We start from the raw sequence: 27299 nt of genomic DNA, 5'->3' as shown, positions 1-27299 counted from the left end.
GGATCAAAATATTATAAGCATATAATACATATATGCACATATTTAAAAATAAATATAGTAAATGAATGGGTGAAATTAAATAAAATGGGTAATGAATCTAATAGTAAATATGTTTTAATTTGTCCAAAAAATGTTTATTGAGCACCTAGTCAGATGTAAGTGGGACATAATAATGAAGAAAAGTTAGACAACCATGCTATCATGAATTTTACCATTCTGTTTGGGAGAGACAGAAAATATCATAGTATACAATAATTCATTAAAATTTTAAGAATGTTGAAGTGTTAGAAAGAAAACAAATACATGGTTGAGACAGGCTGGGGAAATACTATACATTTAATTTGAAATAAACTGGATCAGGTGACCTCAATTGGAAACAAACATTTTTATTATTATTATTAGTTACACATGACAGTACAATGATCAAACTTTTTGATCAAGAACTTAAAAAAGGCAAGGAAATGAAAGGAGGAAGAAGAAGCTGTCACTGTAAACACACAGAGGTAGGAAATAATAATAGAGCTGCTGGAGTGGAGCAAATGTGAGGAAAAAAAGAAAAAAAAAAGAAAAAGAGTCACAGGGAAGAATTGAGGCCATTGTTAGAATTTTGTACTCAACTTTGACTAAAAGAGTTTATGAGAAAGCAACAGACACTGAGTAAATTCACTGTGAACAAGTCTTCTGACCTCATTTCTGACAGTAGTGTGTACCTGCATCAAAATGAAATGAGAGTCCACCTAGCAAGATATTTGATTTGAATATCAGACAAGGAAGTTGTTGCCTCGCACCAGGAAGTTGCAAGATTCTTTACATATTCTAATCAGTTTTACTGTCAATGTGACCAAAAAATCTGACAAGGACAATGCAGGGGAGGAAAAGTTGGGCCACAGTTTCAGAAGTTCAGTCCATATGCCCAAGGAGGTGAGGCAGAACATCACAGCAGAAGGGCAAGCAAAGGAAAGCAGCTCAGAACATGGCAACCAGGAAGCAGAGAGAGTGCTGAGCTTCCTTCACCAAGGACAAAATATATACTCCAAGGGCACAACCTTCTGACCACACCCTACCAGTCTATAGTTACCATCCAGTTAATCCATATAACTGGATTAACCCACTGTTTAAATCATGCTTGTCATAATACAATCATTCATCCTCTGAAATCTAATAATTTCACATTGTCTTACACATGAACTTTGGGTGCCACCACATATCTGAACTATTAACAGTGTATTTTAAAAATAAAACAAATCCAAGCACATGAATGTGAGATTTGTAAGAATAGGTAGGATCGAGAATTACTCCAATAACTTGATTGAGCATTTCACTGGAAAAACAACATTGCCAATCACAGGTGAAGCAGAGAGCAGGTAGAGAAGGTTCTATATGGATTTGGTGGGAATTAGAAGGCTCATCTCTGAGTATTTGAAGTAATTGATGCTACTAATAAGTAGTAATAGTATTCGAAGTTTCCAAAAAATTTTAGGCTTGTAAACTAGGTAATCTTGAGCATTAAAATGATGTTTATAAACATAGCAATGAGGAAAAAACCCACAGGTAATTTTAAGTTGAGTTCAAACTGTTTGTTCAAAACAAAAGTGTTTCAGTTGGGCAAATTTATTAATCTTTTATAGGAATTCAGAATTAAATGTATAGGTAAGGAGGCTTCAGTGAAATCTTGAGAAACAGAACAATACAAACTTTTTTTAAAAAAATTTCTTCAGAACAATCACTGATTTATTTTTTTACAAGACTGGATGGATTACTAGGCAAAACTATATTTGGAGGAAGGAAAGAAATTTGGCATGTGTTACCTTGGCAATTGTCCAAGTGTACAATTTCAAGTTCCTAGTGAAAGGAGGGAATAGCAGTACTTAGCCAATCTATTAATTTATTTAAAAGGAATAATATGGATATATTAACACTATATAACTTATTGTAATGATTAAACTCTTTTAAGTGTGTGGCAAAAACTAACAAGAGTGCTGCTTAGTGCTTAGGAAAATTGAAAAAAAGGTAACAGACTAAATAAAGTCCATTTACATTTTAAGAGTCTCCAGTAAAAGAATCATTGACACATGTAAGGAAGTTGATTGGATTAATAAATAAGGCCCCAATTCTACCTTGAATAACCATAATGGATGAGATGCTTTGATAGTGACTAGATATATATTTAGTGAATAACTATCATGTGCTACATACTCAGCACTATCTACTGAGAGAACCGTTGAGGGGAAGACAGATAGCACCCTTACATTAGAGGTCCTCGTCACACATTTATTCATTTTATTTCTTACTTGTCATTCTGCATATTGTTTTGTTATTGTTGAACATATGTAACATTGGTTATACTTACTTGCCTAGAGGCAAGGTCCACAATTCAGCCATTTGTTCTATCAAAACGTTTTGAAAATTTATTAGCTTTGTATGATTTTATTCTTCAAATAAACTTCAGAGGTAAGTATTGATCATGATTAATAAAGGAGTTCTGAATGATTGCAGGCATCAGTCTATCCTTCCATCCCTTTATGTATTCATTGGATCAAAAGACCTGTAATAAATGAGAAGTGATTCATTTTCTTATAAATATGTCTAGTGAAAATTATTTAATAAATATCTGAGTTTATGTGTTTGTCTATATGTATTTGTAAACTTCACAATGTGAATGAAATCATTGAACATTTTATGGAATAATTTTATTGTTTTCATAGTTTGTATGTACATATCTATGAATATACTATTGATATAAATTATAGACAGTTAAGTACATACATTGACACCTGAACTAGATAAGAAGACATCCTTAATCCTCAATCCTAAATCTAAAATTATTTTATTTTAGAATATATAGCAAATAGATATATCTGTATATATAGAGAGAGAAAGAGATAACTCAATCTAAGACTGAATATAAAATTATATATAAGTCTTTGGTAATTTGTTGAAAGTAAAAAAAATGAGAACTCAGTTATCATTACTAATGATCAAAAGATTTATAAGCCAATTTTTTTTTACTTATCTGAATATTTAATCATGAAAAAGAACAGAATGATTTATTATTATGTGTTTAGAAATTTTGATTATAGGAAAATCTAGGTGTTTTGTCATAAAATCAGAGTTTTTCAATAACAATTTTACCATATTTTCATTTGTAGAAGAATGTTTATATGAGTTCTTTTTACATATCTAGGAGTTAAAATATTTGTTGATTTTAATAGATGCTCAATAATTATTTGACAAATGAGCATATACATGGATAAATAAATAAGTATCCCACATTGGTTCCATGAAATCAATATTCTGTGATACTGAAGACAGTTGCCTTAATCCCTACACAAAACAAAATTTGGACATAGAATAAGCTATACCTTGTGTGTTCCTTTGGTAGCAAATAATTCAAGAAGAACAAATAATTCTAGAAGAACACTAATTCTAGAAGAATAATTCTAGAAGAACAATTATGAAAAATTAAACAGCTTAATATAGGCATACATTTTGAATTTCAGGGTTATCAAGAAATCTCACACCTTTACCATACCACCTTCATTGCCAACAAATATTAGTTCGGAGAGTATTTTTGGAAAATTGGTTTGGATCATTGTCACAATCCTTGAATTCTTAAAAAAAAGTATGTCAAAATAAATGACAACAAGTTAATGTCGCTTTTAAATTATTTGAGCATAGATAATTAAATCCTTTATTTAAGAATGTCAATTACCAACATCTAATATTAATAAAAACAACTAATGCTGGAAACATTAAAACTAATGTTAAAACAAAATTATATTTTGAACCATAATATAAAATGCTCATAAGATACATATCCTATTATCTTTTCCATTGTTAACCAAATTTTTTAAAATGGATCCACCTCTAATATTTTACTGCTTTACAAGTAGTACAAGTACCTTATTATGAAGTATTCTTTTTAAAATATATATTTTTAGTTGTTAGTGAACATAATACTTTTATTTTGTTTTATTTTATTTTTTATCTGGTGCTGAGGGTGGAACCCAGTGCCTCATGTATGCTAGGCAAGTGCTCTACCACCGTGCCATATCCCCAGCCCCAATTTTATTTTTAATGAACTCTTTTTCTAGGGGTTTTGGAGAATTTTTCTTCCTTTCAGTTCAACATATAAAACATTTTTTGTTGTTGTTGTTGTTTCTTAAACTTTATATTTTTGGTAGCCAGACTTCAGTATATCATTAATGGGCTCTTGAACTTGAGGGAGTGTGCCAAATTAGATCTTACTATACAGTGTGATGTGTATTTGGTCTTAAATGTGGCTGTAATTTTAATTAGACCACCTGGCTTGTTTATCTTTCATTATCTTTTCATTATCTTTCATTATTACTATGCAAACCTAAGTATCTGTGGTCAGAGTGATGTGGGGCAACCTGGGAGTTAGAAAACATTAGTGTTCAAAAAGAGTGAAATAACTAATTCTGCACTAAGGACATGTCAATATCATACCTTGACTTACTCCAAAACTATAGCATTTTCACTAATTAACACACAAATCTTTGGTATTGTTTACAGTATACTCAACGGGCACATAACTTTTCTTAGATCCAATAAAGTATTCCACTTATAAATAAATTATGTTGTGGAGTTTGAGAAACAAAGAATCAGTTAGTGGCAGCTAAACTCCATGATTCTCAGAAATTTGGACTGACACTAACTGCCAGTGTATTTAACTAAAAAATCCTCCCTCCCTTTTCTTTGCTATTGAATCATTCATTGACAGAAAAACAGACTTTGTTACACATAAATGTGTAATGCATTTTTGGAAAGTTGACATAATTGCAACGATGTATCTTAATGGAACATTCAGCATTATTACTGTCATTACTATCCATTTTCAAAGTCACCACGGGAGGTAAATATATTTTCCATTAAAACATGATTTCAGTCTGAGATCTGTCTGAACTATTATTACCTATAAACCTCAATAGCATAGATGTCATACAAAAATAAGAAAAATGTTTTATTCCTTTCTCAATTATTTCAGGAAATATGAACAAAATGAAATTATTGCATTGCTTGGTGTCTTTAGTACAAGGATGACAATATTTTAAAGTTGTTTGAATGGTACATTTAAATGATATATAAATTAAAATTTTAATATTAAGATTTTTTTTCACATATTATAACACAACAAGACTCACTAGGAAGGATAAGTCTTGACTAAGTTATATTAAATTGGTTACCGTTTTCAATATTAAAGTGACTTTGTCTTCTTACCTGTATTTAATATGATTTTCTAACAAGATATTTAGTTCATGGAGAACTTGTTTTCTTCCTGGGGGGCGGGGAAGCTGGAGACAAAGTAGTTGTAAAAACTTGTTTATTTTTTTAAAAATAAAAACAAAAATATAAATATAAAACATTAGCAGATAGAATTTGATGAAATGAAATTGCACAAATGTTTGTATACCAGGTTGCATATCACACCTACTAACACCACATGTACATTTTTTCTTTTTAAATTTAATGTACAGAACAGGATATATCTTAAAATTTCTCTGCACCTTTTCAAAAACTTCATTTGCAAGGGCAGAACATGTATCTAACAGAAGCGGCTCATTTCTGAGGTTGCTTAAGGGAGAGCTATCCTGTTCATGTTTTTGAATTTTTTTTATTTATTTTTTTTTTACTAAGATGGACAACACTGAATTTCCATAGCTTTGGCTCTTGGAAGTGATTAAATAAAATGTCACATATATTCCATGAGACATCCTACAGGAAAGAATTAATGCAATTAATGAACAAATTAAGAAATAAATGGGAAAGAATTGTGCTGAGTGGCAGGAAACGTCTCCTGATTATCAAATATGGTGAAGTGGAGACAGTGTCCTTTACATCGCTTCCTCTTATTGAGCAGAACAGAAATCCAGGTTAGGAGTCCTTGTCACTGTCCCCACCACAATACATCTCCGCGAGCTTGTTAAACCTGGGGCCCCTTCGGTGGTGCCTGACTCCAGTGAGCTCAGCGACTCAGCCACCGAGTCCTTGCCCTCATAGGCGTAGGTGGCCAGGGAGTCGTAGGGTGGTGCGGTGGGGTCCAGGTCGTGCTCCTTGAGCCTCTTGGCGATGAAATCCCGCACATCCGTGTTGTCAGGCACCGTGGGAGTCCTGCGGGGGATAAAGAGCGCTTCTGGCATGATGTCTCGCCTCAGCTTCTTTTCCTCGATTGCTGCAGGATTCCTCAGGGTGTCAATGTCAAAGGCCTGGGTGTTCTCCTTGCCACCACCACCGTCGTCATTATAGCTCACGATGTTGTCCCTGATGTCCTCCTTGAATAAGATCAGAGGTTCCTTCTTCCGCTGTCTCTTTAGAGCTGCAAACAGTAATACTATAACTTGAAAAAAAAAAGGAGAGACATAAGAAGCCCATTCAGAATGCTATCAAGCAAGTGGGAGCAGGAAAAAGGAGCATGCGTTATTTAGATATTTTTTTACTTCCCCATTTTTTCGTGCAAGTTCCTTTTTTTTTTTTTTGGTTGGGGGAAGCAGAAAAGGGTTTAGTCAAGGTAGGTGATGTTCAAAAGCGGTGTTTCTGACTTATTGTTAAGGCACTGTGGAATCTTCCTTAATTACAGTGCATATTTTTTTCTGTTTTTCTAAGAAGTGTTAGTTTCTGGTTGTTCAGAATATATGAGCCTTGTGTAATAAATAGTAAGATAGATGTTATACAAACATTAGAGAAGTTGAACTAAGCTTCATGTAAGATCCAAGTGGCTAAAATATGCCTGTATTTTCACATCCTTACCATTCTTAATAAGGTATAGAATATTGATTCTGTTAAATAACTGTGTTGATTGATTTATATAGCTTTGTTTCTTACTTTATTAAAAGAAGGCCTACATTATAGGAAATAAGACCCAGATGTTTAGACATAACATGGGTTTAGAGGTTTATGATGCTTTCCTTAGAAATATATATCTTGTAAGAGAACTCCCCCAAATTGTTAGATGACAGTACAACAAGTATATTCAAGTCACTACACTGGATTAACTCCAAATCAATGCAGGGACCTTGGCCAGATACATTTTTATTTATTTTAATTTTATTTTATTTTGGTGCTGGGTATGGACCTCAGGGCCTTGTGCTTGCAAGGCAAGAACTCTACCAACGGAGCTATATCCCCAGCCCAAGATACATTTTTAAAAAATGTGTATACATAAGTTGAAATGTGTATTGCTCACAAAGGACAGTTCTCCACTTTGATGAGACAGTAACAATAAGTATAAAAATAATACTGTTAATAACCAAAATAATGTTAATAACATGAACTCTAAGAGGAAGTATAACCCACTGTCTTTCTTTAGCTCTCTCAATTCAAAATGTTCAAATTGAATTGAAATCTCTTTCTTTTCAAAGAGACTTGTCTGGTAGAAAGCTTGAAAGTATCTTTGTATTGATATTTTACCTTTTATCCCACAAATCTTTTATCGACCTGGTTTCTAAGTCCTGTGGATCACCTCCTTAAATACACTATAATCTCAAATCCCTCCTCTCCTCAGCATTAGTTCAGACTCTCATCAATTCTTGCCTTTCCTGTCCAAGTAGCATGCTTCACTGCTATCAAAACAATTAGTCAAAAAGAAGAGCTATGCCTGATGCTTTGAAAATAGTAAGGATCTCTTAGATAATACATGCAGTGCTTTATATTCAGCCCTTCTCCTGATACTAACACTGCTTTCACTTCATTTCTTTCACAATCCCTGCTTTGACCACTGGGGCCCCACCATGCTAAATCATACACCTTTCACTGAATACCAATGGTGTTCACTCTGTTCTAGCAACAAAACAAAACAAAACAAAAAAATGCTCTTTGCCTCAGTGCCAATATTTTTGTTGTTGTTGTTGTTTATTTTAGAGGGAGTTTTAGATAATTTTCTCTTTACTGATGGTTTTACATGTGAGAGGGCACATCATTTGTGTTACAGCAGTCTTTGATAGCTGTAGCACTGATCTTCATAGATAATCTCTACTTACATGTTCATTCATGTTTTGTATATATATGTGGTGTATACATTTGTATTTTCACTTATACACATGATATATATTTATACACACAATATATGCATGCAAAAGCATCAAGATTGTAAGATAAATTACAAAGTGACATCATAAACTCTGTGTGTGTGTGTGTGTGTGAGAGAGAGAGAGAGAGAGAGAGAGAGAGAGAGAGAGAATCAATCTCTATACTTTATCCAAATGCAGATTATTGTGGGTCTACCCTGCTTCTTAATACTTGCTTTATGATTATTATAAACTATTATTATTTCCCAGCATAGTTCTTGACACACACTAGGAATTTAATCAATGTTTATTAAATTGACAAATTCTTAATAATATTATTTCTGTGTAATTCTTGCAAACTGTAGGCATTGGAGCGAAGAGGGAAAAATCCAACAATTATTTGACATTATTTTCATGGTCACAGTAAAAATCACACTGTATCTAACTAAATAAATTATAGAACAGTGCTGTGAAACATGAGTATATTTATTTTTTCTAGAAAATAAGAAGGGGAAAAGAGACATTTTGAATTTCATTTTCTTTTCAAGCTGAAGCATCTTCCTTGGGACATATCTGACAGTTACTCTAGTTGAAAAGTGCTTGCTAACTTTAAAATATGCAGATCAGCCTGGGGTCTACATTATCTTTGGATCCCCAGTTGAGGGAAGGTTGACTCTATTTACAAAGAGAAAACCAGCAGTTATTAAATCAAATCTCTTTGGTACCAGGCAGGGACTATGGTAGTCTCAGAGCTCCCTGAATATACGTGCCTTAAATTCCTATGCATATCATATAAAATTTCCTTGAAAGACCTTGTCTAGTGAAAACTTGATTATGCATCTGCCCAAGCAGTATAGAGAACTCACGAAAAGGACCAGTCATGTTTGGTCTTTAAGTATCACAAAAGCACCCACCTATGAAGGTATGATTTCATGCTCTTGTACCAAAATGCTTAGATGTTGAAGAATTCAGTGTGTCCTCCTTGAAGCTGACCCTATAATCCTGATGTGTAAAGTGAATCATATAATTAACTAAAAGTGGAATGCAAGAAGGAGGAACAATTTTTAAGTACTATTTTCTTTATATACTGCTTAGAAGTACAGAATTGAGAGCCAAATTATGTCAGTCTTCAGGCTGTTCCTTCTATTCCAACTGCATAATTATGAATAGTGACTTCAGTTTATAAATTTCTATTGTTTTAACTAATAAAAGGAGGGAGAAAATTATAATAGTCTTCCTCACACAGATGTTGTGAAGATTAAATGAGAATGTTTGTGTTATTTTTATACTATTTAGCACATGCTATAAAACACCTATTATTTTATAATATTGTTCTATCTTGTTTATTTTGAGCAAAACATATAATCTATACTTACAAGAAACTAATGGGATAATATAAGTCATCAATCAAGAACATCAACATCATACTAAATGGAAAAACTAAAAGCATTTCTTCTAAAATCAAGAACAAGACAATGCTGTCCACTCTCACCATTCCTATTCAATATAGTTCTTGAAACATTAGCCAGAGCATGCAAGAAAGAAAAGGAAATCTTAGGGATAAAACTAAATAAGAAGTCAAACGATCTTTGTTTGCCAATGATATGATTCTATAAGATTCAAAAAACTCTACCAGAAGACTTTTACAGTTTATAAATGAGGTTAGCAACATAGCAGAATATAAGATCAATACCCATAAGTCAATAGCTCCCCTGTACTCCAATACTGATTTAGTTGAATAAGACATCAGAAAAACCATCTCATTCACAATGACCAAAAAAAAAAAAAATTAATACTTGGGAATTAACCTAACCAAGGAGAAAAAATAGCTCTACAATGAAAATTTTAGAACACTGAAGAAAGAAAATGGAGACAATTTTAGAAGATAAAGACATCCCATGTTTTTGAATTGGCATGAGCATTATTGTCAAAGTGGACATTCTGCCAAAAGCATTGTACAGCTTTAATTCAATCCCCATCAATATACCACTGATATTCTTCACAGAATTAGAAGAAACAATTCTTAAATTCATTTGGAAGAATAAGAGATCCAGAATAGCCAAAGCAATCCTAAACAGGAAAAGAGAAGCAAGAGGAATCACAATATCTGAACAATTTCTAATCTGAAACATACTACAAAGAGGTAGTAACAAAAACAGCATGGTATTGGCATCAAAATAAACATAAAGACCAATATAATAGAATAGAAGACACAGAGACAAATCTACATACCAATAGGTCATCTAATATTTCACCAAGGTGCCAAAAATATATCTTGGAGAAAAGATAGCTTTTTTAACAAATGGTGCTGGGAAAACTGGATAGTTATATGTAGAAAAATAAAACTAGACACTGCAAAAAACTCAGATTGAAATGTATTAGATTAAGAAAATAATCTGGAAGCTTTAAAACTACTAGAAGAAAATATAAGGGTCAACACTCCACCATATTGGTGCTGACACCTATCCCCAAAGTGTAAGAAATAAAACCAAGAATTAATAAGTGGGATGTCATTAAATTGAAAAGCTTTTCCACAGCAAAGAAAATTATTAATAGTATGAAGAGGGAGACTATAGAGTGGGAGAAAATCTTGGCCAGCTACTCCTCCTCCAGTAGGGGATTAATATCCAGAATATACAATGAACTAAAAAAAAATGACCCAATCAATAAATGCGCAAAAAAAAAAAAAAACTAAACAGAAACTTCTCAAAAGAAGAAACACAAATAGCCAACAAATACATGAAAAAATGTTTAGGATCTGTAGCAATCAGGGAAATGCAAATTAAAAGTACACTAATATTTTGCATCATTCCAGTCAGAATGGCAATAATCAAGACTACAGATAATAAAAAATGCTGATTAGATTGTGGGGGAAAAGATACACTTATACATTGTGGGTGGGACTGCAGACTAGTACAACCATTCTGGAAAGTAGTATGGATGATCCTTAAAAAATTAGGGATGGAGCCGCTTTGTGGGACCCAGCTATCCCACTCCTTTGTATTGCCCCCAAAGGTCTAACATTGATATACTGTAGAAAATCAGCCACCTCAATATTCATAGCAGCACAATTCACAATCGCTAATTTATGAAATCAACCCAGATGCCCATCAATAGATGAATGGAATAAGAAATTATTACACACACACACACACACACACACACACACACACACACACACACACACACACACAGGTTTTTTTCCACCATAGAAAATAATGAAATTATGTCATTTGCTGCTAAATGGATGGAAATGGAGACTATCAGGCAAAGTGAAATAAGCCAAAATCAGAAACTGAAAATTGAATGTACTCTCTCTTATGTGAAAGCTAGAGTAAAATAAAGGAAAGAGGGAAGGAAGGACAGGATATTATATAGAACCAATCAAATACAAATTTATACACAAACAAAAGGAAGTCAAGCAGAGAAAGGTGAGTCAGAGAGGGGAGAGAAAATGGGAGGGCAAAAGAGGAGGAAAAAAGTGGGGGATCATAACTGAAATTGATTTCCATGCCTTGATAAGTTTGTCAGGATAACCCCAACTGCTATGTATAACTATAAAGCTGTAATAAAAAAATAGCATCCAAATAAAAAGAACAAAAAGCATATATAAATATGAAATTGTTTCCAGAACTCAGTGATTCTGAATTGTTTTTTACTTTTTCTTTTAAATAGTTATAGTTGTGTGTAATCTTTAGTGATAATCGAAGGGAAATATGAAGAGACAGCGTTTTCTTTTTTTGTTGTTGTTTTATTGGGTACTAGGGATTGAACTCAGAGGCACTTTGACCACTGAGCCAACTCCCCAACCTTATTTTGTATTTTATTTTGAGACAGGGTTTCGCTAAAGTTGCTCAGGACCTCACTAAGTTGCAGAGGCTGGCTTTGAACTTGCACTCCTCCTGCCTCAGCCTGCCAAGCTGATTACAGGCACATGCTACCGTGCCCAGCTAAGGGATGGTTTTGAAGTATGCAGAAGATGAGTCTTGTTAAATTAATGTTCAATCCCAAAGCTCATCCATCACCTATAATTTATTTTAACAAAAACTTTCCTGTGAGAAATTTTGCATTAGTCCTCAGGTCATTAATAAATGGTGGACAACAACTGATTTTTGTTACTATTCTCAATAGTTCATGGGGAAAAAAAATATAACAGACAGTAATAAATTCACTATTCTGAGTACACTTTGGATAGATCTGGATGCTATGTAATAAATACCATATCAGATTCTCATTAATTTGACATGTATCTTATATATATATATATGATATATATATATATCATATATATATATATATATATATATTAATAATATATACTATACCATATTAATTTGACATATATATAATATAACACAAATGAGGATTTTTCATTCATTGCATGATCTTTGGTTTATAATTTAAAAGTTTTCCCCTTCGTAAAATCTCAGCTAACCTGACGTTACATAAATTTACTTGCTATTGGTTTATGATTTCTCAACCTAAGTTGTACGAAACAAGTTCTGTGAGTAAATGCTAGGACAGCAGACACATCCTTAGCTAGAATGTAAAGTAATCTGTTCCCTTTGTATTTTGTTTCAGTGTTGTGTAAATAGCTGTAGCCTCTGAAAATTTTGCAAGGGTTTGCATCCCATTTGTGGGTCAGGTCTCTATGTTTTGCCTGAGTCTCAGATGCTAGTCTTGTATACCAAATCAAGTCTCTTGAGTCCTATTGCTATCTTGACACTTGCAGTTCCTTCAAAAACTGGAGCCAAATCTTACACACTAACTAGGTGAATGAAAACCTGACCACTGGTTTAACTGCTTTTGCAAACTCTTTTTCTCTAGAAGAGGGGCTTCCTTTCTGGTGTTTTTGTTTTGTTTTGCTTGAAAGAAATTGAGAGTAGAGTTCTGCAGCTGTTCTCTGCAACATTTAAGTAAGGATGCTGGGCCTAGCATGCTCACTATAGATGAGATATCCCTCATATAATTCTTGATATTTACCCTTTTCCTTCTCAAGACTCTCGACTCAAAATTGAATTATTTTTCCAGGGATGTTTTTGTTAAAAATAAATAAATAAAATGTAATTTTGAAAAAAAATCCTGTTGTCCAGTTGCTTTTGCCAAAATACAATGATCTAGTTAAAGTAATTTAATATTTGCTTAGATTATTTCCAGAAAGCCTATTTGGTTTTATTATGATTTTAGGAAATTCATATAGGAAGTGAACAAAAGTAGATGGATAGGCCTAAAATATTCAAATTGGGATGCATTACAGATATATTTAAGGTATGGACATATAATATCTTTCTAACTTTTGCAAAATGAAATAGCAAATCTCATGGAACATTGAACATTTGACTAATTTGCCCTGTAGTCCTCATTAAAGATAGTGTTAAGCAGTTATTTATGAGACAAGCACATTTACTTTATTGTGAAACTCATGATTATATATCTTTCCAGGTTTGAGCTGTTTTTATTTAATATTTGACCATAAATAAATGGCAGCTTGGCATCAGAACAAGAAAAATACTAAAATTTGAAAACTGAGATATAATCCTTGATATTTACCATTTTCCTTCTCAAGAGGAAATCCATGTATTGAAATACTATTATAAGCTATGAGAATTACTGAAGCCATTTTATTTATCTGACCTTATTGATTATTTGCAACATTATTATAAGTAACAAGTGATTTATATACAGGGATTGAGGTTCAGGAAAATCAAATTGCCTAATTTTATGCACTTTCAGTTTTTAAACTTATTGAGGCAACCTTAGAAAAAATATTTTGAGTCACATGAATTAATTGTTATTCATTTAACATATTTTAAAATGTCAACCTGAATATTATTGATATGTTGGCTTAAATAATTGTCTTTTGTATTATAAGGATTCTTAGCAGCCTCCCCAGCATCCATCCACTAGATGTCAGTAGGACCCACAAGGTAACACAAAAAAATATGTCAAGATATTGACAATTGACATCTTGTAGGCAAAATTGCCCTAAACTGAGAACCACTGTTATAAATTCACACAATAAAATAAACAAACAAATGAGTCAGGACATCTTAGCTTGCATGGGTCCCTGTCCCTTCCAAATGACAGAAGTATTTATGCAGTATATTGAGAAATATTAAATTTGGATGATTCAACTTTATTGAAAGCTTAATTTTTGACTCTACTTTAATAATATTTAAAGATGAAGATGCTAAAAGAGCAGCACTTGCACAGATCAACATTATTGGACACTAAATAAATAAACTAAGTGCTAGACAGTGAGTCAATGCCTCAGAGAGTTATTTATTTAGTCTTACATCAGGCCACAAAGTATATACTAGTGTCTAGTGTAACTAATGACACTGGAAAATAGAAAGTGCAGTTTAGTTCATCAAGGTGAAAATGCTCCTAGAAGTACGAGATCACTGAGTCTCATGCAGGTTGATCGCAGGATCTGCTCCTGAACTGCAAATATGGCAGGTTACAATCAAATCACTCAAACTCTTGTGCTATGCATTGAAAATGCAGTTCATCTGAATTAAAATTTGATGACAGTGGAATATATTTGACCCAAGTATAAGACTTGGAGGGGAAAAAGAATGGAAAACTATCTAACTGTGTCCTATACTGATGACATATATAAAGGACAATACTGGGTTAAAAAATATATAATTAGGGCTGGGATTTTGGCTCAGCAGGAGAATGCTCACCTAGCACAGGTGGGACCCGGGCTTGATCCTCAGCACCACATACAAATAAAATGTGTTGTGTCCATACACACCAAAAATAAATTTAAAAAAAAAAATACATGTATATAATTAAAATAAATTCCTCCTGTCTCCCTTATTTTTTTTAACATGGCTGATAGAAAATTTACACTTACACATGTAGCAAACATTCTAAATTTACATTATATTGTTAGTAGACAGCATTGGTTTTCTCTTTATTATACCCACTCTTAGTTTCAAAGTTAGTATGAGATTTCTATGATACATTGCACATGAAAGATTACAGAAACAGAACTAACTTTGTGTATCTAATAAAATGATATTAGAAATTAAAATCAAGTTTCTTGAATGTTAGATGATTTAGGCTATCAAATGACATTCTAATTGCCATGACTGAGTGTTCCCAACAGTCAGATACAGTTGCAAATGTTTATAATATAAAAGATAATTTAGCAAATAAAAATCACTAAATTATGTTTCCATCCATATTTTAAAATAATGAGTCAGGAAGCAGGATGTGCTAAAATCCCTTTAAATATATTGTGCTTCACATTTAGAATTGAACATTGATGTCAACACATCTCTGTCATAACTATCACTTTGGCCTTAACATCTTTAACCACTCATTTTCTTCTCATTTATATAATTGAGATCATAACACTGATCTGAATGAGTTGTTCTGATTAAATAAGGTAGGTCAATAAATAATATGGCACAGTGTCCTATAAAAATGCCATTTAGAAAATGCAAAAATTATTGCAGTTTTTTCCTTTCATTATTATTAGCATCTTAATGATTATTATTGCCACTATTACTACAGCAGGGTTTTTATATTGTGCCTAAGAGATGGCAATCAAAAATTTCAAGTTAATAAAATAAAAAGAAATATTTATTAAATGAATGAATAAAGGACTCACAGCAATTGAAAACATAATCAAGTGTATTTTCATTGATCATTACTGCCAATAAAATGTCTAATTTTCTTAATTTAATTAGAATCTATATATTTGTTTATCAAATGTGCTATTAGTGAATGGACTGCATTTTAGACTTCTGAAAATTTAAGAATATAGTACTAATCCAAATGATTATTAACTACTGATAAAATACATTTTTTTTCCAAAATACTTTGCTCATTGTACATTGTGAAATTAATTAGTTATGGCTTATTCTATTCAATTTGCATGTTCATTCTCCTGGTAAAAGGCTCAAGATAAGAGGTGGCCAGGAATACATTTGTAATCTAAAATTTGTTTTATTTAATTTTTAATTGGTGCATATTTATTATACAGAATTGTGGGTTTTAATATGATATGTTCATACATACTTTAAAACAAAATATGATAAATTTCACTCCCCAATACCTTACTCGCCCTCCCCTCCTCCCTCCCTCAGTCCTTCTTTCTCCATCTTAATGATCTTGTATATTTACAGTGTTCTTTTTTTCCTGTTATGAAATTACTTTTAAATTGTTTATATCTTTAAACCTGTTTTATGGAATTATGTGTATTTATTATCAGTTTGCTTTTTATTGTAAATTGACATAGATAATGTGAAGATGAAACCTGATTTCTTGAAAATAGAGTACATGGATGCCATCCTTTCTCATTGTCCTGGGCCTAACCTTATGTGTGATGGGCACTTGCATCAAACACCCAGCAAGCAGTCGCCATGGGTACAGAGGCAGGCCATTGGTCTTCTGAAGAAGGTTCTATCTGAACTTAACATTCCTTCACATAACTAATTGTAGGCAATATAATTAAAAAATACACTACTAATAATCACATTTTGATTAAAAAACAGAGAAAATAATAAAATGCTTTCAAATCATCAAACAGTGCTGGGGCTATAGCTCAGTAAATAAATAAAATAAAGGCATGCTGTCCATCTAGAACTACAAAAGTAAATAAATAAATAGCAAAAAAAAAAAAAGAAAGAAAAAAAGAAACCCACAGTGAATTCTTACACTATCATTCATTCTGAGTAATAGTCTTCAAAAATACAAATATCACAAAAAAGCCATTGCATTTTATATTTTAATATTTTATTAGGAAAATATTTAAACCAAAACACTAACTGAAATGGAGATATATTTAGAAGTAAATGTTCAGCAAATGATGAGAAATTAGATTATCACTAGAATTTGATTTTTATGTCTCATTTCTAACAACATTAAATTCCATCTTGAAGTATAGGCTCTTTTAGAATAGAAAAAAATTGATTTGGTCTTGGGTGTGTCCACTGAGACTCATTATCATTCTCTCTATGTACAATTAGGCATGTAGTCACACAAATTTATACAAGAAAAAAAAGAATAAATGTATGTATTATAAGGGCAGAAGCTAGGGGGTCTTAATATATCCTGAATTTATTTTGAGGATTTGAAGTGTTAGCAGTTGACATTAAATACACAGTGATTGGAAATATTTCTCATGTTTTAGAAGATTTTTCTATATAGCCCTTTCTGATGAAGTATTTATAATTTGTCAAATTATATTTTGTATCATAAAAATTTACCTTTAAGCTAGGGTCCTTTTATTAAGTTCTAAATAGAGAGGAGTGAATTATTAATTATAACAGTGCATTTTCAGTAAAATATTAAACTAAATGTATAAATATAAAGATGTTTTTTAATCACAGCTCCTGTCTGAATAAAATATGCCTGAAATATTTCATTTTATTTTGAATAACAGTGAACTCATCAACATATAGTTTTAGTTCTTTTGTATAGCACATTTTCAAGTGTTTCAAATAAAATTGATAGTTCCTTTTTTATTTCTTCTTTTAACTCTATTTTGTTTTATTTTTCTAAAACTTAAAAAAAATTTTCTAAAACTTTCTTCAGAATGAACATAAATGACCATTAAAGGCCACTTACTCTGTGGGAAGCGAGGTGGATTGTCATTGACGTCTGTCAGTGTGATGTTCACTGTGGTGGTCCCAGACAAACCTCCCATCTGGCCACCCATGTCTTTGGCTTGGATGACCACCTGGTATTGTTCTCTGTTTTCTCTGTTCATATTTGGTAAAGCAGTTCTGATGATACCTGAAGGAAATACAAATACTTTCATTATTCTAACTGGATTTTCAGTTATTACTTGATTCAGCTCACAAGTAGTATTTTTAGACTAGTGAATTTTTAAAAGATATTCTTTTGATATTGATTTCTATTAATTGTAAAAATAATTCCATATAAATATTTTCTAGCAGTTCCCAGTATATTCTAGAGTCATCTGAATCCATGTATAAAAACACGAAAACAATTACATTTCCATTAGCATATTTGATATTTTAACATTGAGTTTTGCCATCTTTAATTGTGGCATCCTCAGACTTTCCTGAGTATTAATGCTTTGTTCTCATTCTCCCCTCTCTGTACTAATAAAGATCACAAAGATGGTTAAATGAACGAACACCGATTCATTATTCCTGACCTGTTTCTGGCTCCACAGAGAAATAGGGCTGCCCTTGAAGTATGCTGTAAATGACTCTGGCGCTGTTCCCATAGGAAGGGTCATCGGCATCTGTAGCTGTGACTTGCACCACAGAAGTACCTGAAGTATCCAAACTTAGCTTAGTTCTGCACAGTACCAGAAGGAGGAGCAAAAGCACTCGTTTTCATTGAAGACTTCATTGATGTTTGTCTTTAATAATGACCTCTTAATAAAACTTTTACATATAATTTGGATGATAATCAAATAAATGTGTGTGTGTGTGTGTGTGTGTATGTGTGTGTGTGTGTGTATTTCATGAACTACTAAAATAAAGTTCATATTTATAAGGGCTTTATAGTAAGATGATAAAATATAAATATTTGATTTTTATATTTATATAGTGTTACTGCAGTTCAACTTTAAGTTCAACTGCATAATCTATATTTAATCAACAGTATTTCATGTATAAAATAGATAATGCTGCAGTTTTTCAAATATTAACAAATATGATCATTTTTCAAATTCTCAGTTTTGATATTTAAATTTATTTTTATATAATAGATTTGTTTTTTTAAAACGCATATCTAAGCACAAAGCAATAAGTCTGTTCTCTTCCTCACCCCTGCACTAATTAACTCTAAAAATAATTAACATCTGATCTAGAATACATCTTTATGAATATATTAAATTCTAAACTTAGAAACAATCTAAGATGATCCTAATTTTCATGAACTACTAAAATCTAATAAAGTTCATCATATTTATAAGGGCTTTAGAGTTAGGTGATGGTCCCAAGCCCTTGGAATTTAGTAAGTAAACATTAAATAACAATCCAGACCAAATCTTTTGAGAATTGCAGTTTAAAACATTACTATTTAAATTGTTACATGTAGAAAAAAAGTCATCATAGTGGTCACATCAGTTTAAAAAATGTACATACATTTGAAAAGTGTGTATTTGTATTAAATTCAAATGTGTGTCTCTCTAAAAATATTATCTGAATTTCTTGGTGCATTTAATTCTTTGTCATCCTCTATCTAATTAAAAATGACAGTATTAGCATTATTCTCCTACAAATATGTTTATTTTTATTTAAATTGAAAAAGTAAACTCCACTTTCTTGAATTTTACCCTTTTCATGGCTTCTGTTTTATAAGTTTCAAAATTCAACCTTGTAACTCTCTACCAACAAATGATTAATTGTGTGTTTTCAACTGGAGGTTTATTTCAATTTGAGATTCATATCAGCAGTTTGAAATATATTGTATATTTTTATATACATGTATATTTTATATATTCAAATACATATATGTATGTGTATGTATACATATATGTGTTATAATAAATGAGTATCTTACTACATAATAAGAAATAAATCAGTAATTGAATTCCATCATTTGGTATATATAGATAAGCTAAATAAACTCTTTTGGTAATTCGTAACTAATACACATAGCTAAAATTCTATATTGCATTAATAGTAATATTTTTCTTCTGTGTATGTGGTACTGTAATTAAACCGAAGGCCTCGTGAATGCTAGCCAAATGGTCTTCCACTGTGCCATAAACTCCAATCTTTTTATTTATTTGAGACAGGTTCTCAGTAAGCTACTCAGGCTGGCCTCAGGATTAGAATTCTCTTGCCTCCACCTCTCCAGTGACTGGCTTTACATGTGTGAACCACTGCAACAGGCAATACTATTCTTAAAATCATTGGCCACCTATATCTGCAGGTTCTTTATTTTAGGACTCAATTTTCCTAGGTTCAAAAATATTTTTTAAAAATGTACATCTACTGAATATGAGTAGAAGTTTTTCCTGTAATAGTCTCTATCCAATGTAGCATAGCTACTATTTCTATAGCATTTTCATTGCAGTAGGTATTATAAATAATCTAGAAATGATTTAAAATACATGTGTGGATGGGTATTCATTGTATGCAAATACTGTGCGATTTTATATGAGGAAATTGAGCATCCAAGAATTTCAGTATCTGTGGGCAGCCCTGAACCAGCCTTTGTGGAAAGAAAGAGATGACTATAATTATATCCTAGGACAGAATTTTACACAACTGTTAAACAAATCCATGTGAAATAAAATTAATATTTTCACACTTTTCTATTGAAAGTCAATTTTTAATTAATTTTTAAAAGAAGATCTATCATATATATATAAAAGATTTACAAATTCACAAGCACTGTGAAATGAATTAATTTCTTTTTTCCTTATTTCCTAACTAAAATAATGTTAAACATGTAGTCTTGATAAGGAATATAAAAAATGTTTTCAGTTAATTTATCCTAATATTTTAAGTATTTCTTGAAATTTTTCATGTTCTAAATATCTTCATAATGCTGTAAATAAACTTACCTACAACAGACATTTCAGGAACACTAGCTGTGTAAATTTCTTCTGGAAATGTTGGTTCATTGTCATTGATATCATGGATTTTTATCACAAATTCAGATTCTGGCTCCACTGCCACAGAGTTCTTCTGTTAATTGCTTGCGCACGTAGAGTGTAAAAGGCCATTTCCTCCCTCTCAATTCTTGTGGCATGAATATCACCTGTTTTTTCATCAATAATATTAAGAGTTCCAGCTCCATCTCCAGATAAAATATATTTGAGTGATCCATCTCCTTTATCTTGGTCTGAATGAAGCTATGGGAAATAAAAATGAGCATATCCATGATAACGTTTAAAGGTGAATAATGCTGAAAGAATTCAAAGAAGGTCCTTCAAATCCCATCACAGAATAATGGGGTCAGTAATCTTACTTCTGGAAATGAGAGTTGAATAGGTTTGTTAACACTCATTTATATGCTTTAAGCACCAGGGATAGTCTTTTATGTATCATTGTGATTTTTTTATAAATGGGAAAAAGTAATAAAATGAACCAAATCCCTTCTTCCCTTTACTTGGTAAATAACCATTTTCATGGGCAAATAAATCTGATTGAGACAGCAACCATCAGTCTTGATGTGTTGTTGTAAACAGTTCTCTCAATCTTTTGCTGTATGGAAAAGTCTTTAACTCTCATATTTTGCAGGAATTTCGCGTTCTACAAACTTATTATCAGTCATTGTATTTCTATCGGGGAATTAGAAATATTTTAGGATTTGTAAGATAGACAAAGCTGAAAAGCATAGTGTATACTTTAGGAAAAATATACACCATTTTTGGTTCAAACAAAAGACAGTGACTACCTCATAAATGTTTGTAGGTCTCATAGCACAAGTTCAGATAGAAATCTACAAAAACACACAATATATATGTTGTAAGTCAAATTAAAAATTATTTGATCCTTATTACTGAAAAAAATAGGAAACTATAAAATAAAATATGTTCTGGCTTCTTGCCTTATCAAATCTATCTTCTTAAAATCCTTAAATGGCAAGACAATGCAGGGCAAGTCGTTTTCTTTCTTCCTTGCTTATGTCCAAAGAAAACCACACTCAAACTTTCAAAATTAATTCACATCAAAGAGCTTTGCATGCATCCACATGGACATCCCATTCCAGTACCATCACAGTGAGTACAAATGCAAACCCAGAAATCTGTGTGTCATGGGAAAGTTCCATATATTCTGCCTTTCACCAGATACCCGCCTATAAGGTCAGCCCTCAGACTTATGGATACAGGTATCAGTGAGTGAATTTGGTCTTAAGAAGACATAAAGAAGAGATACCCATAGAACCTAAAGGAAGCCCAAGGATGTTTGAGCATTTAGTAATGTGTCCCTCATGCATTGTGGATTATAAAAATGGATATGGATTCTAGTGAGTGTATCTCTTGCCTTCCACTGGATTTGTGTCCTTAAGGAAGGAGGTTGGCCATAGGAAGCACAAAGTTTGGCTTTGAAAACCACAAGGATTGTAAGGTTTTCTTCACTTGTAGCACACAACCAGTAAACATTTTTATGTTAGGATTACAGTTTTATTATTTGAAACAAAATATTACAGTTCAAACTTTTATTATTTGCCTTAAGAAATATTTAATAAATTGTAGATTTTTCTTAATTTCTAATATTAGCACTATCAACAAAAGTAGTTTGATTTTTAATGATTATCAGTAATTTGTATTTACCTATCAACTCTTGAAAAATATTTTTATTTCTCTTATTTCAGGATTGATAACTCATTATTACAAATATAATGCAAGACAGAAAACCCAAAAGGCATATTCACTTTAGAGACAAAGATAAAGAAATTAGAGAACAAAATTTTAAATACATTTTTAGCTGTTCATAAACAGTAAGGTAGGGGTGGAAAACTCAGGAAATATCTACTTTTAACTGAAAAGCTCTCAGAAGTAACATATGATTGTGTTGTCCATGGAACCACTCTCAAAAAGTCACAAGATTTATGCTTTTTAGTAAATGAAAATGCACATAGTTGCTGGGAAACTTTCCAACTATATGCATGTACCATACAGCGGCAATTTTCCATATGGCAGATCTAGGCATTGCACATTTCTTTCTGCCTGGGAATCAAAATAATTCAAGAAAAGAGCATTGATAATATCAATATCTATCATTTGAACAGATAACTTTATGGTTTGCAATAGACAGTTCTGATTTTTTTTTATTCATTCAGTAATTTGAACGGATAAATATTTGTTTATTATCAGAAGAGTCAGGTACAACTAAATGAAATCAAAAATTTCATTCTAGTTCAATGAAAGATTCAAAGAAAGTGTGGATGGATATTCACAGGACAGCTACCAAACTAGCCTACAGGAATAATGGAGGGTTTGTTAAGTATACACAACCAAACTACCCAATTAAGAATAAGAAGACATTTGAACTAGGAAAAGTTTTTCCATTTTACAAATTTTACATCTTAGAACAGAGGATGAATATAGAACATAGATTTTGGTCAAGGATATAAAGCAAGATATGAAACTGATTAAAATCAGTTCAACTATTCTAATCAATTAAACATATTTATAAAGCTGCTCATATGGTGAGATATTAATTTCTATAATGCTGAATTTTAGAATATAAATCACAGCAGGATTTTTACCTTTACTTATATTATACTACAGAGATTAAAAATTAGATCCTATAATTGGATAACATACTGTGGGAGTTTCCATTGGATTAGAAAATTGTACATGTAGCAGGGAATCAAAGAGATGAGGATTGTAAGTCAGACTGTGACATTAAAAATTGGAAAATGAAGGATGTCTACTTTCTCCAACAGAAATATAACTAAGAGAATAAAATAGTTACAATTCTAACCATCTCATTAGTTTTCTCTATGTATTTGTGTTTTATTGTTAAGAAACTATAGACAATAATTTTTTGAAATATACAATATTGAAGTAATGATAATTTGTATTTAAAGAAAACTTTGCTTACAGAGGGCCACAAGTAAACACTATTATATTAGTTAAGAGTAATAAATAAATAAATATTTTTTTTAAAAAAAGAGTAAAACATGAAGCTGGATGTTGTGATGCACGGCTGTAATCCCAGCTACCAGGGAAGTTAAGGCAGGAAGATTTGCAATTTGAGACCACCTTTAACAACTTAGTCAGACACTGTCTCAAAATAAAAATTAAAAAGTGCTGGGGATATAAATCACTGAAGAGTGTCCCTGCATTAAATTTCAAGTAGCGCAAAAAAAAAAAAAAAAAAAAAAAAAAAAAAGACAGAAAGCAAAGAAATTTAAAAAAAAAAAAAAGAAACAAATAAAAGAAAAAGAAAAACAAATGTTGGAATTGAGCACGTAGCTCAGTGGTAGAGCTTTTGGCTAGCATGTCATGTGTGAGGCACTGAGTTCAAGTATCAGCACCACCTAAAAATAAATAAATAAAATAAATGTATTGTGTCCATTTACAACTAAAAACAAACAAAATGAAAACAAAGATTAAAATGACCTTATTTACTGTCTTGATATTAACCTCTGTTTAATGATAGAAGGGTTTTTAAAAAATTGAGAAATGTATTAGTAAAAAACTAAAATTGATATCTGTCATACTAAATGAGTCAGAGAGATGAATTCCTATACTCTCAAGATTGGAGAAAATGCCTCTTCCCGAAGATAAAACCCATGGTTGTTAAAGGCAGCTCCTTGCAGGGACACTGAATGCTGATGCTTTCCTAGCAGATATAGGAAGAGACAAATGGGCAATCCTTCTCCTCTATTTTTAAATATCTCCTTAGTTTTCCAATCATCTTTTCTGGGCATACTCTATTCACATGTGCACTGGCATTGTTTTCTTCCGTCATTCTGTGTATGTGTGATACAGTTTATTTCTTGTTCTGTCTCATTTACTAAGTTCAGACAATAATTAATTATTATGATTGTAACCCTCTAATTACTCTTCCTTTTTTTATTTGGATATGAGGTGTCAGTGCTTGAATTTGTTAAACATTTAATTGAATAAGATCACTTATTTTTGTTGCAGAGAAGAGGCATCAATGGAACATGTGTTAAAAAACTTATTGCATCTCTTTACAGAGAAATAACTTTCATAAGAACTTGTCTTGTGCTATTTTATTATATGAGACTAAGTTTTCTTTAAACAGGGAAAAAATATTAGATTATTATGGCTTTAGTTTCTCACTAACACCTGTTTTGCGGTGTAAAACATTTGTGCCACAAATCTTTAAGAAGAAATTTATGATAATACTGACCTTTTCTTTCCTTGAGGAAAGCCTATTAAAAATTCACAACCTGCTATGTTACTTGTAAATTCACAAGCAGATAAAGGACATGGCAAGATACATGACAACTAATGAAAATAGAACAACTGGTACTGCACTGCACATTTAAAAGTCATCTTCCTATGCCTTAACTTTATTCAGATATGTTTAATTATAACATCATTATGTTTGTTTATATTGACTAGTTGTAATATTTAAAACTAAGCAATCCATTTATATTAAAGAATTATTTGAAATATAAATGATTAATAAATGCCTGGTAATTTGAAATGTAGCACATATCTGATATTTTTATAGAATTTCTAATAAAGCAGTTATTTGAGATATTTACATAAAATAAAGCTTATAAGCTAAAAGGAACTCTGGATTACCCAGCTTAGGAACTAGAGAGTCAATTTTTCATTACATGGAAGTTAAATCGAGAGTAAACTCCAGGATGGGTTCATGTTGGAGGATCCTTGTTTCACAGTGTTCAGTCTGCTATAATCAGCTCCACAGACACATAGTTTCTATACAACAGAAATTTACATTCACAGTTCTGGAGGCTGGAAAGTCCAAGAACAATGTGTCAGCAGATTCAGGGTCTGCTGACACCTTCTCTTCCGTACCTTCTGGCTGTGCCCTCCATGGCAGAAGGAACCAGGGGTCTGCCTGAGGCTTCTTATATAAGGGCACTGTACCCATCTTATTCCTGAAGGCTTTTTAACCTGCACATCCTAACCACCACCCAAAGGCCCATCTAATACCATCACCTTGGAGGATAGGGATTCAAAATGTGAATTTAGGGTGAAACATATATTCAGACCATAGCAAATCTTTTACCTCTTGATAGCAGTTCATTTTTTTTTCTGTTCATTCATAAAATAAGAAAATATCACTAAAACAATAAAAGAATCTATCTTCAGAGTACATAGAAGTTTAACATGTTACTGAAAGAATCCATAAAGGCTTTTACCTCATTTTTCCACTTTTGGCTAGAAAAAAATATTGAAAAAATTTAAAAGTGAAAATAAATACCAACCCAGTCATAGTGGCACATGCCAGGGGTTTAGGAGGCTGTGGCAGGAGGATCACAGGTTCAAAGCCAGCCTAATCAGTTTAGAGATGCTGTAAGCAACCTGGTTAAACCCTGTAACAAAATTAAAAGGGGATGAGGATATGGCACAGTGATTAAGTGGCTTTGGGTTCAATTCTTGGTAGGAAAGAAAATAAAGAAAAGAGAAGGAGAGAGAGAGAGAGAGAGAGAGAGAGAGAGAGAGAGAGAGAGAGAGAGAGGTGGGGGCGGTGGGGGAGGAATGGAGGGAAAGGGATAAGGAAAGGAAAAGAAAAAAATACTGGTTCTTCCTGCAAAAGTCAGATGACTAGTTCTGAGAAACTTCTTATATTGTTTATATTGTGAGATTCTTTCTTATTCAGAATATTAAGACCATTTTAGAGATTGGTAATTGTTAGTATTTGACTCCAGTCCAAAATCTGAGAAATAATTGTATAGATAAGTAGAATCACATTTGTAGTGTTTATAGTTCTCTGAAAGATGAATTTTCATAAAAGAATCAAGAGAACTATAACATACATTCTCTGAATTTAACAATTTCAGTTCATTTTCATGTTCATTGTTGTAAAAATATCAGATATTGTTGAATAGTTTCTGACATACAATGAGCATTTTATGATTGATTTTCTTTCAAATAGCTTAGATATTTTATTGTTGCTGAAAAGAAATCTAGAATGTAACAGATATCCTTTGCGATTCTGGTGGTATCAACATTAACATACTGCTCTTACTGGTCCAGTGAATTATATCTTATGAAAAGTAAGGCAATGACTCAAATAACCAAATTCAATAAAATATACCAGTGAAGGTAGCCTAGCATCAGAAATCAGCTGAGAGCACATTAATGCCAGCAAACACAATCTGGTCAGAAATAAATAAATAGTTAATCTTTTTGGGGGGCTGGGGAAGTAAAATATGGACAGGGTGGTTGGCCTTGCAATTATGAGCCCCTGACTGGTGACCCTAATCTAGATGGTCAAGGAAATTTGGGAGTTCTTTCTGAAGCCATTAAGAATTCCTCAAGACTCTTCAAGAAATCAGTTTTCATATCAGTGAGTGCTGTACAATTCTAGAAGGTACCACCTTTTAGAAAATCAGTTAACTAGCCAGGGATGATGGTGTATACCTGTAATCCCAGCAACTTGGGAGGATGAAGAAGGAGTAATCACAAGTTCAAAGTCAGCCTTAGCAACTTAGGAAGGCTCTAAGCAACTTAGCAAGACCTTGTCTCAAAATAAAAAAATTGAAAGGGCTGGGATGTGGCTCAGTGGTTAAATAAAACTGAGGTAAATCCCCAGTACCAAAGAAAAGAAAGTTTAGTAAACTTACATCTTGAAGCATATCAAATAGGGTTTTTTTTTCCTAGTACAGAAAAACAGCGAGAAAACATCAAAAGCATTGATTTTT

At 32.1% G+C, this 27299-nt stretch overlaps 1 pseudogene; it reads right to left on the bottom strand.

The window, feature by feature from the left end:
* Positions 1–5895: 5895 nt before the first annotated feature.
* Positions 5896–25522, bottom strand: LOC143389736 (cadherin-10-like; annotated as a pseudogene).
* Between the last annotated feature and the right edge of the window lie 1777 nt (positions 25523–27299).

This window comes from Callospermophilus lateralis, unplaced genomic scaffold (genome assembly GCF_048772815.1).
Source record: "Callospermophilus lateralis isolate mCalLat2 unplaced genomic scaffold, mCalLat2.hap1 Scaffold_406, whole genome shotgun sequence".
Classification (NCBI taxonomy): domain Eukaryota; kingdom Metazoa; phylum Chordata; class Mammalia; order Rodentia; family Sciuridae; genus Callospermophilus; species Callospermophilus lateralis.
Note: the sequence above shows the minus strand (reverse complement) of the source record. Positions and strands in the feature narration are given on the sequence as shown.